This window comes from Cupressus sempervirens, chromosome 1 (genome assembly GCF_028749045.1).
Source record: "Cupressus sempervirens isolate cs-2001-9-10 chromosome 1, ASM2874904v1, whole genome shotgun sequence".
Taxonomy (NCBI): Eukaryota; Viridiplantae; Streptophyta; class Pinopsida; order Cupressales; family Cupressaceae; genus Cupressus; species Cupressus sempervirens.
The window spans coordinates 589,513,973-589,520,435 of NC_143118.1; positions in this window are offsets into that span (position 1 = coordinate 589,513,973).

A 6,463-nucleotide genomic window follows, 5' to 3' on the forward strand; every position below is an offset into this window, starting at 1 on the left:
TTTCTACCTTCATAATAAGGTTATGGAAATTGAACAATTTTTAGATGAGCTTCTTTTTCTCTCCTTCTCCTTCAATCCTAAATTGCTCTCTAAAACTAGAGGTTGGGTGAATACTCATTCTCTCCTCAAAATTGCCTCTAAATAAGATCCTAAACTCAACCACCTCTACAATGCAATAACTTCTCCACTTGCCTAAATGTTCTAGAGTCTTCTAACTTAACTAGTCATAAGGAACCTCAAGGTGGAGTTAAAGTTATCCAACTCATGATGAAAAAATTCAATTTTCGTAATAAAGCAAAAATTGGGTTTTTGAGTGACCATAAAAGTCAACTAAAGGGGCTAGGGGGATGAAAAATGTCCCCAACCCCTACTGATACCCCTTAGGTACTTAGATTTCATGATTTTTGACATTTAGTACTAATTACATACCTATCAAAAGCTTGGAAATTTTAAAAATTTCTAACAACCTTCAAAGATGTAGATTACTCACTAATCCTGATTAGGGTAATTTATCTTGATTACTAACTGATTAGTAAAAAGGTACCTAACCTAGTCCAACTTAGATCTTTAGGTTACTTGGTTAACTCTAACTATCATGGTGGAATGCATATACAATTCATGAGTGTCAAGCAATACTAAAAAATCATTGTGACAAAATATTAACACTTAAAGATTACGAAATGATACATTAATTCATCCCATGATACAAATAAAATATGAACAACGAGGTTTGCATCTTTTGTTAGACTTAGCCCTAGTTTCCACAAATGATACATAGGGTTCAATTTCATTTCTTCATTAGATTTTTTTGGCTAAAATATCCTGCACACTCATTGCACACATCAGTAGCTCAAGAAAATCACATACATACATATATACAAATACATACATACATTCATACATAACTCATCAGGATAATCACATAACTTAGAGCATAATCTTTCAAATAACTAGTTGTTTTATCTTATTTCTATTGATATCCTTAACCATAAAAATTTTTTAATCACAATGTTAATTTTGCATTCACTTTCTACACTACTTCATCAGTATACATGTTCATAAAACATTAGAAAACATAATTAAACATCTAAAAGTAAAACATCACACAACATAAGATAACATAAAAATTTTCAATGTATCTAATAGTGTCTCAACATATCAAGTCATGAGTATCAAAATAATAATGTATCAACTATGCTAGGATGGGTCAGGGTGAGGCCTAACAAATTCCTCCATGGATGTCAACAAAGAGGGAGTACATTATGTTGGCAATTATTGTTCCAAGTATTTTATCATTGTATTATTATCTACATGTAATTATAAGTCTTGGAGTGAAATGACCACAATAATTATTTGATGTTGTTTATTCAACTAGGTAAGTACCAAGTGAAAGATATTAATGTATATATTGTGCCTCTTATCAACAAGTTGTTGGTGTTATGGAATGGTACATTATGTATGATATCTCTAGACCAATTGGAAGAAAAGAAATCAATTCCATGAAATGCAATGCTTGTGTGGACAATTCGTGATGCTCTAGGGTTGACACATTTATGTGGTATGTTGTGCTAAAATATAGTTGTACATAATAATACTAATTCCAAAAATGAACATATTTAATCCAATCATCTGTTATCTTGCAGGTCTTCAAAAAAAGGGAAAATTTGCATGTCCAATGTGTGGTACAAAGGTGAAATCTTGTCATTCCAAAATTTTAAGAAAGTAGGTGTTTAATGAGTATAGGGACTTCCTCCACATAACTCATAAGTATTGAAGTGCCAAAAAATATCTTTTGAATGGGAAAGAAAAGACTACATCAAATTGACAAAGAATGACACCTCACTTATGGCAGTTAGAATATAATAAAATTTGAGGTACTATCACTCCACTTGATGGTTTATGTTTGGAAATTATATATTTTGATTTGTAATTGATGATCGTGAAGATCATAAAGGAATCATTGACCACCTTCTAAAGGGACTAAAATATTCTCCTAGAGAATTTAGTAGGTTTCCCTACTACAAGCTGCTACAAATTGTGCATTTATTTGATACTATGTGTTGGTCTAATTTTTTGCATTATAATTTTCCCTTGCGTAGGTAAAAAATTAGACTAGATCCACTGATGGCGCGAAAACCTTTTAAAAATATACAAATATTCTCCATCCTTTTCAAACTTTTTGTGCCCTGAGTCTCCTCTTTTCTTTTCTGTTTCTCATTGCCCGATCCCTAAAAGATCTACAGCTATCACTATCTCACTATGTAAAGATGCAAGTCTTTTACCCTTAGTGACATAGTGACTACCGCTAAGTTGAAGAGCGGTGCTATCAAATGGAAGTACGGTGATTAGAGATTGTATTACTTTAGAAATATTTGATCACATTTTTATGACAGACCTGTCAAAACCTGAAAAGGGGTTAGAACATTGAAGTACAAATGGCATCAATAGAAATCTTAACTTTTTTGATTAGTTTCTTTGTCGCTGTCAAAAAAATTGAGCACTTCATTGTTAGCGACATGGTGCCTTCACCAAAAGTAATGGACGACAACCACTTTTAAGTTTTTTGGTGACCATAAGTTTTCCAAGCTGCATGATGCATGTGTGGTTTTATTGTTACATTAGAAGCATTAATGAGGGTGGTTATGACTTCACTTTCATTTATCCTTACGCTCCTAAATTGTGGTAAGTCCCCAGAAGTGGCTATGTCACTATCAAAAAATTTGTGTTTCTTGCCGTTAGCGACATAGTGCCCAGATGAAAAGTAGTACTACAGAAACATTTTAGAGAAAGTGGGTCCCAAAAAATGCCCTATTAGATATCAGTTATAAAGTTTTGGCATAGGATGGCATCTAGTGGGATACAGATATACACCAGGAAAAGTGACGACACCAAAGGTCACTATGTCACTATCGAGAAACTTGTTCTTCTCGTCATTAGTGACTTAGCACCCAGTCAAGAAATAAACACATGGTGGGACCCAAGCAACATGGTGATATGGCCAAGTTTTTAAAATATGAATTTATATACTAGTAGTGTAGGGTTTTGTCACATCATCAATAATTGGACCCATGCCTTAATTCATGAAACATATGAAAGATCTCGATCGTCAGATCGATCTCAAATCTATGATCATCGCTATCTCGCTATGGTGAGTTGCATGAAGGTTACCAATAGAGACATAGCAACAAGGAGGCCACCATATTTCTCTTCAGTAATGCATAAAATGGCTTCCACATGATCAATGTAGAATCAATGATGGTCGCTATCTCAATATAGCGAGGTGCTCACTTTTTATGTATAGTGAGATAGCGATTAAATGACACGTGTCTTCAGAAATCAGTGGGTCCAAGTTGAAATGTCAACATTAAAGGAAAGGTACAGATGGGAGAAGTTTATTGGTTTGACTGCCAACATGCTAAGAAGAAAAGTGAGTGAGCCTAGTTTTCATTCCTAGATCGTAGGATTTTTTAAATATTGATGACACATATTTAAATGAAGAAGGTAGGCCCACTTTGTGCAAGATAGACATGTGAAATGCAAAGAGGAACAAGGGAGTCAAAAGAATAGCCATGGCATTTAAGAGAAGACTACACACAAACAAAGGAAGACTCGTAGTCAAAGGCAGATATGAAGGCTTTTTGAAGTTTAGATGTGAAAAAAATCAATTTTGAGATATTTTCTTTGCTTCTTGAAGGCCAGTTAACTAATTTTCACTTTTTACCTTGCCTTTAATGATGATGAATCAATTTTTTGATATTCTTTATGCCTTTAAGAGCTAGAATCATGGGGATTTGATTTGCAGTTACAAAGAGAAGGTAGAGAGATTTTTTCCAGCTTCTTGAGGAAGAATTTTGAAGGGATACATGTCAGTTACATAATGAATCCGAGAATTGCTTCTTCTCTATTCATGCTTTCTTCTTCTCTTTTGTAAGGGTTGGAATTTTTGAAAAGTTTCCCTCATATGAAGATAGTTAGTAGAACTGGCCCTGGAATTGATGAACTCTGAATGGAAGATCTCAAATGTGTTGGTTCCAAACCATGAAGCTTTTTCTTTGGCTATGATACCCCCTTCCCATCCCATCAGTTTCTCATTCCCTTCATTTTCTCTCTTGTATGAAAAAATATGTTATTGTATAGTCTAGTTTATTAGGTTGTTTATGAGTCAATTTCATGCATTTTCATGTATTATTTGAAGGAAATAAATACAAAGAACAATAAGGGTTGAGTTTCATTTTAAATCTTGTCTCCATTCTCAATGAGTTGTAATGTTTTATGATCTTTGAACGAATAGCTTAGGTCATAGTTGCAGTCCCTTAAGGCTATATGTTGTTTCATTGTTGCTTGTAATTCAAGGAATTATGTAAATGCTTCAGAGAAATCAACAAGGTTGCAGATTAATTGAGGAGGATATCAGGTAAGAATGAGATTTAAATTGAATGTTGATGTCTATTTACAAGGTGAATGGATAGATAAGATATCTAAATATATGAATAAGTATCAGATATCCAAAATGCATAAGAGAAATTTATGAATTTGCCTAATGGATTAGGCACTGATCAGCTACAGGGTCATTAAGTTGTTGTCTATACATGGTTTTCATCTGCTTTTCCCACCCACATCAAATCAAATCAAATTGAAATCATCTTTACATTTTATGTTGAAGATCTATAATAGAATGCCCTCACTCAGCTTATGAATGTCATATATTTGCATTTAGCTACTATAGATCTATGTTATTGCATGAGTTATTAGGAGAAATAAGGGTTTTATTTGCTTTATATTAGATTCAGTATATGCTTTGCTAACTGGTACCATATAAAGAATCTATAGGTCCACCCGCCTAGGTTTTGCAGAGCCTAAAGAAGAAGAAGGGTCTAGCCTTATAGTTGGCCCAAGACTGTAGTCAAGTGTATCCTTCATAGGAATTTTCTAGCCTTAGATGCATCTGTCTAGTTTCTTGGTCATTTTCAAAACTGTTAAATCAGGAGCCAACACTATGCATATTGGAAAGAATGTAATAGAGACACTATGGCAAATATTGGATGGAAGGTGTGACAAAGAAAAATTTGTCAATATTTTTAGTGACATTCATGATTCCAATCATGCAATGAAAAATATCATTGAATCAAATAGTAATGGGACCAGATTAATGCAGTTTCCCTTCTTTGGTTATTAAAGGAGCAACCAATCAATGCCATAAAATAAGTCATACAAAAAAATTGATTTCCTACAAGATTTTGTGCGAATATAAGAAATCTTGTATCAAATAAAAGTCAATTTGGACTAGGGCTGAAAAAGCATGATTGGTGTACCTTCATCAAGGTAAGTCATGGTCTTGTATATTTACAATATATTTGTTAAATTTTATTCAATTTTCATTGTGTTACATTAGAATGGAATGAAATGATAAGGTGATAGTTGCTTTAGTATGTTCTACCCCTATCACTCCTAGACAAATTCAACAATGATATCAAATAAGTGATATATGATCTTGGAAAATACATGAGGTAAGAAGTGATATTTGTTCAATATATCAAATAAGTAATATATTGTAAAATCTTGTATTTATATGTTTTTGTGTCTTGAATCCCTCGTGGGTGGTTATCATCTAAAGAAATCCATTAAGAAGATATAAAATATTGAAAGAATAGAATTTTTCTACTAATGTGTGAAAAGGAAAATAGTGTTTACCTTCAACTTTTTTCAATGCATAAGAACACTACCTCATTCACCAAGTTTAAGAGATTAAATTGTGTGGACCTGTACAACCTAGGTCAATGTGGATGGTTGAGAGACACTTAAAAAATTTGAAGGGTCTAGTTCAACAAGGAGCACATCCTAAAGTTTCTATGGTAACCAAACGATGATGTACATTACTCAATATCTTCCTAATCTTGCAACAAAGACCCATATAGATTGCATTTGGGAAGTTGACTCCATTAAAAAATTTGAAGGGGAGTACTTGGTGGGGAATGGTAGATTTAGGAAAGTGAAAGGTAATAAATTATGAGATGTTATTGTAGTTAATTAATTCTTAATCTTTAAAATAAATCTATTGTAAGTCATTTATTTACTTTAGTATAGTTTCTAAAGAGTGAAATGCAATACATTTTCTTATCACAAAAAATCAAAGATTAGATGACACTATGGATTAAACAATGTCAACATTCTGGTCAAAGATTAAAATGGGAAACTATGCCTTCATTGGTTATACAAGTTCACTCTAATGGAGATTACAATGTTACACAAAAGGAAATAGATTTAGCATATGGTATAAGAGATCTCTAGGAACTTATAAGTTTGTTAATCAACCATATGTTTTTGAACTTGTAATGCAATAATTTATACATGTTTGACATTATTGTTGCTAAAACACCACAAGGTTATATTGTGTAATGGTTATAAATTGTGCATCAAAGATTTTGATGACACAAAGAGAACTTGTGATTCTAGGATAAGTGCA